The 13,189-nt window shown below is 41.1% G+C and overlaps 1 protein-coding gene and 1 long non-coding RNA gene across 2 annotated transcripts in view; one reads left to right on the top strand and one right to left on the bottom strand.

Annotated features, from left to right (window-relative positions):
• The window catches only part of LOC139069967 (uncharacterized), a 474,557-nt gene that overhangs the window by 56,108 nt on the left and 405,260 nt on the right, over positions 1 to 13,189 (bottom strand). The window lies entirely within an intron of this gene.
• On the top strand, positions 4,684 to 6,334 carry LOC139069977 (uncharacterized). The gene is made up of 3 exons (XR_011520641.1): positions 4,684 to 4,869; positions 4,993 to 5,159; positions 5,606 to 6,334. It is a non-coding gene; the product is annotated as an uncharacterized lncRNA (long non-coding RNA).

Raw genomic sequence — 13,189 nt, 5'->3', positions numbered from 1 at the left:
AATAGTTCATTATTAAATATTAGTCTGATCAAAACAGAAATAAAGGACTTAATATCTATATTTTGGACAAAAGCTATCAAAGAAGATTGCTTTGGAATAAATTGGGAACTATTCAAATTTGAAGTTGGGAAACTTTTAAGGAAACGTGGCAGTCAAAGAGCCAAATCAAGGAACAGCTGAGGAGGAAAATATTGTAGCAGACATTTGTAATATCTCAAAGAAAAGACCAGATACCTTACTAGAGGAAGAGAAAATTGAGCTACAAAAACTCCAAACTAAACTGGACCAATTATATTGCTAGAAAGCGAAAGGAGCATTTCTCTGCTCAAGATGTAAATGTTGGAAGAAGAATAGAACTCTCAATATTTTTCTTCTTAGAAAAACGCCACTCTACCAATAACACTATTGTTAAGTTGAACACCACTGGGGTTATTACTGAAGATCAAATTGACATAGCGAACTTTTGTTCAAACTTCTATAAACAACTTTACAAATCTAATTTCTCACAGCCCTCGACAGACTCCTTCCTGAGCTCTATAAATACTGAGACATTAAATCAACCTGATATGGAATCATGTGACAAACCCATATCACAACAAGAGGTGTGAAGTGCTATCAACTCTCTCAACAATAACAAATCTCCAGGAACAGATGGTCTAACTGCAGAGTTCTATAAAACATTTACTACTGAGCTGACTCCTTTTTCTACAATGCATTTGTGGAAAGTCTTAAGTGAAGGAAATCTTCCAACTACTTTGAGTCAGGGACTAACTACATTGCTTCCTAAACCTGATAAGGATCGTCTACTTCTGGATAATTGGCGTCCTATTTGTCTTCTTAACAATAATTATAAGATTCTGGCTCTCGTTTTAATGAAAACACTGAAAATGGTACTAAATCCTTTGATAGATAAAACACAATCAGGTTTTATGACCAAAGACATATAACCAATAATATAAGACTAGTCCTAGACATTTTTAGACTACTCCGAGTTTTTTGAAGACGATGGATTTATACTCTTTTTAGACTTCTACAAAGCATTTGACACTGTGGAACATCAATTTATTATTCAGGCCCTACATAAATTTGGTTTTGGAAATCACTTTTGTCCATCTGTAGAGACCCTATATAGGAAAGGCAATAGTTCAGTTAAATTAATGGGTGGTACATGTCCTAGATTTGATCTATCAAGAGGCATTAGAAAGGGATGCCCGGCATCTCCATATCTCTTTTTGCTTGTTGTCCAACTCTTATCAGATCATATTAGAGCCAGAGCCGGATTAACGCAAAGGCAAAGTAGGCATGTGCCTAGGGCCCGATTGGCTGGATGGGGCCCAGACAGAGGGACAAAATAAAAAAAATAAAAAAATACAATGTACAAATGTCCTATGATAGAATTTGTAGAGAGGATTCGTCCTCTCTACAATCTATTTCAATATTTATTAACTAAAAATAGTGACATGTTACGTGCCGTGCCCCTTTTTGGCCACAAGATGGCCTCAGTGGCTTTTGTCTCGCCTGTCTCCCGGTGCCCAGCTATTCCAAATCAGTGAGGATTACTTGGCAGCAGTTAAAAGCTGCTTTCAGCCACCAGTTCAGTGAGAAGGTACAGGATACAGTGGGGCAAAAAAGTATTTAGTCAGCCACCGATTGTGCAAGTTCTCCCACTTAAAATGTTGACAGAGGTCAGTAATTTTCATCATAGGTGCACTTCAACTATGAGAGACAGAATGTGAAAAAAAATCCATGAATTCATATGGCAGGATTTCTAAAGAATTTATTTGTAAATCAGGGTGGAAAATAAGTATTTGGTCACTTCAAACAAGGAAAATCTCTGGCTCTCACAGACCTGTAACGTCTTCTTTAAGACGCTTTTCTGTCCTCCACTCGTTACCTGTATTAATGGCACCTGTTTGAACACATTATCTGTATAAAAGACACCTGTCCACAGCCTCAAACAGTCAGACTCCAAACTCCACTATGGCCAAGACCGAAGAGCTTTCGAAGGACACCAGGAAAAGAATTGTAGACCTGCAATAGACTGGGAAGAGTGAATCTACAATAGGCAAGCAGCTTGGTGTGAAAAAATCAACTGTGGGAGCAATTATCAGAAAATGGAAGACATACAAGACCACTGATAATCTCCCTCGATATGGGGCTCCACGCAAGATCTCATCCCGTGGGGTCAAATTGATCATGAGAACGGTGAGCAAGAATCCCAGAACCACACGGGGGGACCTGGTGAATGACCTGCAGAGAGCTGGGACCACAGTAACAAAGGTCACCATCAGTAACACACTACAACGGCAGGGAATCAAATCCTGCAGTGCCAGACGTGTTCCGCTGCTGAAGCCAGTGCATGTCCGGGCCCGTCTGAAGTTTGCCAGAGAGCACATGGATGATAAGGCAGAGGAATGGGAGAGTGTCATGTGGTCAGATGAAACCAAAGTAGAACTTTTTCTTATAAACTGAACTCGTTGTGTTTGGAGGAAGAAGAATACTGAGTTGCATCCCAAGAACACCATACCTACTGTGAAGCATGGGGGTGGGAACATCATGCTTTGTGGCTGTTTTTCTGCTAAGGGGACAGGACGACTGATCCGTGTTGAGGACAGAATGAATGGGGCCATGTATCGTGAGATTCTGAGCCAAAACCTCCTTCCATCAGTGAGAGCTTTGAAGATAAAACGTGGCTGGGTCTTCCAACACGACAATGATCCCAAACACACCGCCCGGGCAACAAAGGGGTGGCTCCGTAAGAAGCATTTGAAAGTCCTGGAGTGGCCTAGCCAGTCTCCAGACCTCAACCCCATAGAAAATCTGTGGACAGTAGCGGCTGGCCAGTAGAGGGCGATAGGGCGCCGCCCTCCCAGTTTTTCCGTGTTTTTAATTTTTATTTCAAAAAATAAATAAATAAAATTAACAATAATCACATATTCTAAGTTAATTGTGTGTTTTGTAACAAAAATAAATCATATATATATATATCTATATTGGTCTCTGCCGGTCTCTGCCGATCTCTGCCGAGCGGTGGAGGCTGTGTGCTGTTTTTCAATCGCCCAAACAGGACGAGACCAGCTGTCCAGTTGCTGACAAGAATATCAAAGGGTAGGAATGGGAATGTATCCAATCAGCGTCGACATTGTTTCAGAACGTTTCAGAAGCATGATGGGCGATGGAGCTACCGCCAAAGGATTCGTTGGTGTTCGGTAGAACTCGGCACAGTCGTTTTTGGTCGTGACCAGTGTTGGGAACGTTACTTTAAAAAAGTAATTAGTTATAGTTACTGATTACTTTGTCAAAAAAGTAACTCAGTTACTAACTGAGTTACAAGATCATAAAAGTAACTAATTACCAACAAAAGTAACTACTTAGTTACTTTTTTCATTAAAGAATGCAAGAATTACTACAATAGTAAAATATAAATGACTAATGACTGAACATAATAAAATGTATGTCCAAATGTTTTATATAAACCTGAATAATTTAAATAAATACGCACTTAACAGGAGGAACTACTAATAGGAACATTACACTAATCTAGACTATTAAAAGGTCACTGTGTGATATTTAACAAAAACCAAATCAGCTAAAATTTAAAATTGCAAATAGAAACACCTGTAAAGGTTCCCGAGCCTTTAAATCTCGGTCTAGTTAAATTACAGAAATAAATGTAATTTTGCACAGTATTTAAATTTTTCCAGCTTCATATAATTGTGTGTTTTAGTAGCATTTCTGTTGCTGGTAATCTAGTAATGGTTAAATAAATAAATAAAATCCTTTAAAATGACACTAGAAGAGGCACAAGCCTGATGGAGGACTTACATTTACTAACTTGGGTCAGACCCAACCACAGAAGAGCTGAAGCTGGGTGGTGAACACACACAGGTAGTTCTAATAACACCTGAGCTCCATGCCGTCTGAGACAGATGCATCAGTGTTACAGCGGGGCTAAAGACATGATCAGGAACAGGTTACAGCTGGATGATCTAGGAAGGTAGAAGATCAGGACGTCTGAGTGGTGAACAGGTGAGCGGACCTTCGGGACATCCCGCTGTCACGCTAAGAAGGGCACGGCTGCAGACCCTGCAGCAAAAAATCTGCGTGGGGTCTGCAGCCGTAGATATTCATCACGTCTTCCTCGTTCTTCACGGGCCGTGACACACTTGGATGAAAACATCTACCTCTTTAGCTCCTGATCAGCTGAGGATGACAGCTTCTACACACCGCACTGCTTAACGCACGCATTTTCTTATCAGTAACAGAAACGACGTTTTGATAAAAGAAGACGTAATTAATTAGTTTGCTCGTTACTGAATGAAATATTTTTTATTAACGCGGTTATTTTAAACGGAGTTATTCCCGTTGTGTCTACAGCATGCGGTGACAGCGAGAACACTGAGGGTCTCCGCCCACCCGGCCAATCATCATCGTGTTTGTAAGTGCGTTACCGACACCTCTCTCTCCCTGGCTGCAGCTGAAGTGTGGCGGTCAGAAAGCCTCACGCTGCTGCTCAACGTTCGACAAGCACATAGTAACGCACAACCTTCCGTCCCCAGTAACGGTAACGGCGTTGTAACGGCGGGAAAAGTAATTAATTAGATTATTCCGTTACCTATAAAAGAACGCCGTTAGAAACGCCGTTATACTTAAACGGCGTTACTCCCAACACTGGTCGTGACCCAGATGTAACATGGACGCCACCAGTGACTACAACCAGCATGGATACCGGATCTCAGCAGCCACTGAATTCAGTTCGGTCTCTTCTCCAGCATCCGTTCGAGAGAACTATGGTGGAAAAACTTAATGTCAAAGAGCTTGGACCAGATCAGCCCGACGTAAAGATAAGCCAGCAGGAGAAGGAGAGAGGTAAACTGTACACACTAGGCTTCTCCCGAAATTGGTACACCAGGAAGGCTTGGCTAGCTGGATGCAATCACGCTAATGCGTTATTTTGCTTTCCGTTTTTGTTATTAAAAACGGCTGGGACAGATAAGGCATGGATGAGTCAGGAGTTACAGACATGAAACATTTTTCTGAGAAGGTGAAGAAACACGAGTCATCCCGGGCACACATGGACAACAACACGGTGAAGCTAGCCATGCTAGGCAGCAGAGCTAACGTTGCCATGCAGGGAACAACAGCAGCTGGGTGCAGAGGTAAGCTGTACATTACATTTTTGTGAACAAGACAATCAGAATCAGAAATCCTTGGTTGTCCCACAAACCGGGACATTTGTTTAATAACATGTTTAATGTGCAATAACTGTAAAAACTAATTTCAACACACATACTTATTATACATATTTAATCACGTAAATGTGTATTTCATGTAAATTTGTACATACATCAATCTGATTCCATTTTACTTGTTACACTTCTGCTGCAGCAAACAAATTTCCCAGCTTTTGGGACAATTAAACATTTCTGATTCTCAATTAGATGTTTTTACCTCAAATGTAAAAACATCTGATTGAGAATCAGAAATGTTTTATTGTCCCAAAAACTGGGAAGTATGACATTTTTAAGAGTATACTGATGACATTATTTCCTATAAAAGTGTTTCCTATGTACTTATCTGTTGTTTTTTATTTATCATATGGTAGGTTTTTCACACCATCCTGAGCCATGCAAAAGAAGGTTCTTGTCACCACACCCATGACCACAGCCGAATCAGAAAGGTGCTTTTCTACTTTAAAGAGGATTAAGACTTTCCTTGAGGAACACCATGACACAGGATGGGCTGAATGCTCTTGCCATGCTCTCCATGGAAAAAAAAGCTTGTCACAAACATTCCTGACTTCAATAAAAAGCTAATCGAGAGCTTTGCCACTCAGAAGGACAGAAGGGCAAAATTTCTGTACAAATGAGGTATCACACACACACAAATGCATCCACTTGATCTTTGTATAAAGTTGACCTTGGCACAACACTCCAGAAATATTTAACAGTGTAAATTTCTGGAATTTTGTCTAAGTGGTGTTTACTACCATTACTGTAACAGTGACCTGCTCATAATTTTTGGTGTTCACTCAAATGTTGAAATTAAACAAAATGTTTTTGTTACTTGCCTCTTGCATTGCCTATTTACCATTTATGGTCATGTTATTTTATGTGCAATTTAATGCAGTATTTTTCAACCTTGGTCCGCAAGGCAGTTTGCCAATAGTCAGACACACCTGGATTAATCAGTTTGTCCAATGATGTAAGACAGGAAATAAAAGAGCTGTGCTTAATTCAGGAAATAGTGAAGTTGTGCACAAAGCTCAGAAAGCACAAGTTTGTTTAAAAATAAAAAAATAGCACAGCCCCACCAAAAATATTTTTCACCAGCCGCCACTGTCTGTGGAGGTTGTTGAAGGTCCGTGTTGCTCGGCGACAGCCCCAAAACATCACTGCTCTCGAGAAGATCTGCATAGAGGAATTGGCCAAAATACCAGCTACTGTGTGTGCAAACCTGGTAAAGACCTATAGTAATCGTTTGACCTCTGTTATTGCCAACAAAGGTTATGTTACAAAGTATTGAGTTGAATTTTTGTTATTGACCAAATACTTATTTTCCACCCTGATTTACAAATAAATTCTTTAAAAATCCTGCCATGTGAATTCATGGATTTTTTTTCACATTCTGTCTCTCACAGTTGAAGTGTACCTATGATGAAAATTACTGACCTCTGTCATCATTTTAAGTGGGAGAACTTGCACAATCGGTGGCTGACTAAATACTTTTTGCCCCACTGTAGTTTAGACTCTTCTGGAGTTTAAGCTATTCTCTTCTCCTCGTTTGCTCTCTTGACAGCGCTGGACTGACCATAGGGCATAGCGGGCAACTGCCCGCTGGGCCGACCCTTTCATCTTTTATGGGCCGGTGTGTGTGTGTGTTTTTTTCTGGCCTCTAGTTCCAGACAATTTGTCCATGCCGCGCCACACGACGCCTCGTAAAAGTTGGTGGATTGGCCAATTGGTCATAATACACTCTGGCCTGGACCAATAGCCAGAGGTCTGATGCACCCGCCAGTTGTTTGAGTCTCAGTAAACAGACAGACGAGCTTAACAAAATGGAGAACAAAAAACGGAAAGGAGGAGCAGAGAAAATTCGACTAAAAAAGAAACTGGCACATCAGACAGATGCTGGCACATGTGTTAAAATCTCACAGTTGTTTGGTAGTGAAGGTTCAAGTACAATCAATTTAGGAAGTGATGGAGCCTCAGCCCAGTGACAGGTTGGAGAAGAAAAGAGGGAGGAGGAGTAGAAACCTGAGCCGGCCGCCTGTCCAAGTGGCAGAACTGAATTTTAGGTAAGAAGTTATCTGGGTCAAATATAAACTAAGTTCAGGTGTAGTTTATTCTCATCGTCCTGCTTGCTAACTTTTTAAAGTCAGTTACAATAACTCATCTTACTGTTTATTATACAGAGTTTCTACTGTTGGCTGGGTGCTATGATATTACTGACAGTTTATTTTTAGGGTTGCCAACCTTCCCGTAAAAAAACCGAAATGTCCGTATGAGTTGAAACTAGGGCTGGGCGATATGGCAAAAATAGAATATCACGATTTTTCCAATATTTTATCACAATTTCGAATTTATCACGATTTTTTTTTATCCATGAGTAGCATAACTTCAATTGCGTATTGAAGAGAAACATTGAATAAATAAACATTTATTCATATTAGGGATAATCAACACAGTGCTAACACACTTATATTTTAAACTCACACCAGAGATGATAAAAGCCCTGAGAGAAGCAATTACAAAAATCAGTTTTTCTCGTTTTTCAAGTAACTTAACATAAATTAAAATCGTAAACATATTTAAAGTGCAAACATGTCAATTGCAAACGTATTGTGCAAACATTAACTTGTTCAAAATACTATGTAGCTCCCAGTTGCTCATGTAGTGGATAGTTAAGCTCAAATACGGCTCTGATGTGCGGCTGGACCAGAGATTGCTTGTGGTAGCAAATAACTGCGCATTCTGAATATTTTCTGCAACTCTCACTTTGCATTCAGCCTACATGCGTGGAATGGCGATGTTCGAAAAATACTTGCGGCTGGAAAACTCGTAGCGCGGATCCAATGTTATTATCATTTTCTTAAATCCCACTCCTACTGTTGGCACGGGACACAAATCTTTAACCAAGTGGTACTTCACTGCATCTGTCACGCTGTTCCATCGTCTGCTGTCTCTGCCAGAGGGAATACGTTTCTGGAGTGTTTCTGTTAGCGTTTGCTGCCTGGAAGAAGCACTAGCCACTGCCGCTGTAGCCGCAGGCTTTTTAGCTTTAGCTGCCAGCTGGCTCTCATTGTATTGTTTGGGATGCCTTCTTTTCAAGTGTTTAAATAAGTTTGTGGCGTTGCCATAACTTGCCTTGACGCTCTCCTTGCAAATGACGTTTCGCTGCTCTTTGTCATCTGGTGAAAAACCAAACCAGTTCCATATAATGGACGAGGCGTTCCTCTTCGGAACGAAAACTTCGTTGTCGCTCAGCCGCAGCCGAAGCCATGTTTGTTTACACACAGGTGAAAACAAGCGGGGCACTAATATATTACTATGACTCACTCTGATTGGTTAAGGGTCAAACAAAAGAAGTAGTTTATAATCATTCTTGAATTTAGCAATTAATTCGAGCCAGAGTTCTTCTTCTGGAGACAGACAGATGGGACCTTGGGAAGAAAGTTATTGTTTATCTTTCAGATTTGCAGAGTCTGAATCCCAGCTGGTGTGAAGGCTCATTTAAAGGGAACACATGCAATGTTGTGTCTCCTTTCTGACCAGATGTTGAATAGATGGTGAAAGGTCAGGCTGTACCTAAACTGACCATTGCTGGACGCTACACAAGTGAGGAATCATGTCAGGGCTGGATACGGCACACCAGAGGCTTTTTCACCCGTTGCCTCAGGAGGGAAAATATTGCTTGTGATGTTGATGAAGTGCTCTGGCCTGACCCAGCCCAAAGACATGAAGAGGCCCTTTGATTTGTGTCAGTGAAATTGTATTACTGTAGCACAGTTCATTGTAGGCTTTATATGGTACAATAAACAAGTTGTATGGCCCTGAACATTGTGCTTTCCATTTGTTGTCAGTACTTACTGCTCAATAGATTTGGACTGGTTACAGTCATGAAGGTTATGAACAGAATCGGTGACAAAAGGCAGCCTTGGCGGAGTCCAACTCTCACTGGGAACAAGCTTGACGTACTGCCGTCAATGCAGACCAATCCCTGGCACCGGTCATACAGGGACCTAACAGCCCGTATTAGAGGGCCTGGTACCCCATACTCCCGGAGCACCCCCCACAGGGCTCCCCGAGGGACGCGGTCAGACGCCTTCTCCAAATCCTCAAAACACATGTGGATTGTTGGGCAAACTCCCACGCACCCTCCAGGATCCCCCTAATGGTATAGAGCTGGTCCAGTGTTCCACAGCCAGGACGAAAACCACATTGCTCCTCCTGAATCTGAGGTTGAACAACCTGGCGGACCCTCCTCTCCAGAGTCCCTGAATAGTCCTTACCAGGAAGGCTCAGAAGTGTGATCCTCCTGTAGTTGGAACACATCCTGTGGTCACCCTTTTTAAATAAGGGAACTACCACAACGGTCTGCCAGTCCAGTGGGACTGCCCCCGATGTCCACGCGATATTGCAGAGAGATTTATACTAGATTTTATAAAATAACAAGTGTCGGAACATTTGGAAACACTTAAAATAATAAAAGGGGCCCAGAGAGCTGCAGAGTGAGTGGAACATTGGGTTGTGAAGGAAGAACAGAGCTGTCAACAGTGTTATGGCTATAGATAAATTATATCAACAACACATTAGCTATACCAGTCAGGGATATGTTTATCCTGTTTGCCTGAAAATAAATCTGTCCTAAAGGCAAAATTCAAAAGCAGAAAGACTTCAGCTGGAAGTCTTTCACTGCTTTTGCAGCTGGCCTTTAAGACAATCGGCAATATTAGTTAAAAAATATATAATTTTTAAAAAATATATAATTTCCCCTATTTGTGAAATGAACTTTGTCTGACAAAAATGTCCCTGGACTGTCATGTCTGATGTGAGGATGCACAACAACGGCACTATTTAAGCTAGAAATAAAAGTAGCCAGAACACTGTTGACAAACCTCCTGGCCTTCTCAATTTTAGCAGGTTTTACACCTGCCCTCCATCTACTCCTTTGGGTGATGGATGACATGATGATCTTCATATGAGGGTGTAGAAGGTGAAGCCGGTGCAGGTCTTCCTTCATTATGTTGACCAGCTTCACACTGCTGACCACCCCCATGTCATTGCCACCACAGTGGATGAGAAGGACATCAGGAGCTGCTCTTCCTTGCAGGGAGTGGAAAAAGAAGGGGAGAAGGTCTTTTCACCTCAGTCCACCCCAACCGAACCAGGAGACACGGACATCAGGGAGGCCAAGGATGTCTCTGAGGGTCTCTGCAGCTCTCTGGGCACCACGCCTCACGTAGCTGTCTCCAATGATACAAACGGCTATGGAGGAAAAAATAACCTTGCTGTTTAAAGTACAAAACCACACATGAAGTGGTCAAGACAGGTACTTGGTACGTACACTTGCTGCTTTGTGTAGCTGATGTTGAAGACACACAGGCTGCCATTTAAACAGATCTAAGAAAAAAAATGTAATAAAAGAGTGAAACGTACAACTTCCCAGACTTCATTTCATGATTGCTAATCAGCTATGGCTGGACTGTTAGACTTTACCTATCCACTTCACAGTAATAAACTGGCAACACTGTTGCCAGCATGATACCGTGATGCATGGTTAACAGTAACTCACCACTTAGTGTTGATCCCAGAATTATACTGTATGTTTTATTGCTGTAAAAAACCCTCTGACTGCATGGCGGTGAGATACTGGCAACAGCGTTGCCAGTATCTCACCGGCAACAGCGTTGCCACTAAAGTACCGTAATATATTTCACAAGAAAATTACATCAATAACGCAACATTATACCGTGATTAATAAATATGTGTTGTGCTGTATGTTTATGGTATGTTACCGTAAGCTCATTTCAAGGTATGCTGCAATACCTTTTCCAGTGATTTACCGTAAACATACACTTTTGCTACTGAAAATAGTCAACGCTGTCAGAGGGTACTGTGTTCTTGTGGGCAGTAATTTACCTTTTTCATGTCATATTTTACTAAGATATGAGTAAACTGTAACATACTGTAATAAAATAAAGGCTCCCAAGATAAAAGGTTTATACTTGTGTGCGAGCACACACACCTGCACACTTGTTTGTGTGATTGTTGGATATATTTAAAATCAAGATGTAAACAAAATGCACTGGATTATCTTTTTTTATTACTTGATTTCTTCCATTAAAACAGAAAAACATACCAATAAATTGCCTGTCATTCAGTTTCCCCAGGGAGAGATAATACAAAATTATGCTTTTTTGGAAATATTTGGAAGACAAAGGTAAGAAAAACAATAAGCGTCATACAAAAACAAATATATTTAACAGCCAGTTTCTTGGAACATGGGGAGAGAGGTTGACCATTCTTCTTAGCTTGTCGAGACAACTTGGGCCATGAGTGATCTGTGGAGACAGGTATGTTCCAAAAAGCAACAAGCTACACTTTAACACCTTGCCTGCTTTGCAGGCTTTACAATCAAGTTTAGAAAAATGAAAACTGTGCTACCTAGTTTGAGGTTTTCCACTCAAATTCTGTCAGCCGTTGGAGAAAAGTTGTGACACGAGGATTAATGTGGACAACCTTCCGCTTCACACTTGTCCCAGTCTTCCTGCTTGTGCCAAATTTGGATGTACATTTTGTCCCTTCTTCGGGGTTAATTCTAACAAAAAATCTTAAGGATATAAATCAGTATAATTCAAGAACCCTGGGTTTGTAGGAAAATGACGACTAACTTGGGGATAGTTCATTCATCATAGCACTGATCATATAAATGTTATGACATACCTTTGAATTAACTCCAATGTTGCACATGCTGCCTCCTGGTATTCCAGATTCAGGACATAAAATGACCCAAAGAATACTGACAGTGCATCAGCAAAGCAGTTTGCTGAATGCAGTTCAAAGATGATGTGCCTTTCTGCACTCACCATCCAGCAGGTGGCAGTCAACAAACTCCTACCTAAATAAATAAGAGAAACACATTATGCAACATGCCATGGTAGCCAGTAGACGGACACTAGCTGGCATCTTCCAACCAGCTCAAAGTTTTCTAGCAGATGGCCATCCCTCTTTCCAGACACTGTCTGGGGCAGAGGTTTCAAATCGAAATGTGGAGACGTGAAAAGGGGTGAGGCTATATATAGATTTGGCTGCTGCTAGGTTACCGTTTTGCCCTCCTTTTCCAGAGAAAGCCCTCTTAAATTGAGAGCAAAATGTAATCAAGGAACAAAAAGATAACAGCTCACCAAGCATTATTAGTCTTGGTGTGACAGGCAGATTTCCCTCTGCTTCCAGGGACATCCTGGTAGAGATTTCCTGAAAGAAAAACCAAAACATTCTATGTGAAAATTAAATAAATAAATAAATAAATAAACAGCATTTGTTCTAGAATTGTTGGAGAAAAAAAATACGTACATCTGCCAAAAGGAAATGGGAGTCTTCATTTTCATTGTAGTACTTCATCATGAGAAGTATGGCTGCTGTGCCGACCTTGTTTTTGGTTAAAACTCCTTCATCTTCTATCTCCTGAATGAAATTTCTAATACCAAGGTTCCATTTGAGCTTTTGGCTGGAAAAATAGTTGAGTATTCTCCTGCCTTTGGTAATGAGGGTCTGACTCAAACGTTCACAGATTTCGATACCTGTAAGTCTTTCAAAGTGGCTAGACAAACATTTCCGTGTAAACAAGAAAGGCCATTGCTCTTAAATTTCAGCTATTGAAACTGAGGGACAGCTGTTGATGAGCTGCCGCTGAGAAATGTATGTGAGGAGCATAAGATCCTCTATCTCAGGTCTTTCCACAGCTTCGGGGCCTTGAGAACTGAAAATTGCTAACAATCTATTCTTTTTTTCTTCCAAAGAAGCTTGAGTTTTCCCCTCAGGAAGCTGAAATGGATGCCAATTGATACAACCATAGCTATCAACAAGGCGCCGAACCACTTTTGAAGTATCATCTCTCTCTGGACTGCAGTCTTCCTCATTCCTGGTTCTCTTTGGTCGACGTAATCTGTGTGTTACATTATCCCGGT

This window comes from Nothobranchius furzeri, chromosome 5, assembly GCF_043380555.1.
Source record: "Nothobranchius furzeri strain GRZ-AD chromosome 5, NfurGRZ-RIMD1, whole genome shotgun sequence".
Classification (NCBI taxonomy): domain Eukaryota; kingdom Metazoa; phylum Chordata; class Actinopteri; order Cyprinodontiformes; family Nothobranchiidae; genus Nothobranchius; species Nothobranchius furzeri.
This window is presented reverse-complemented; position numbering and strand designations above follow the sequence as displayed.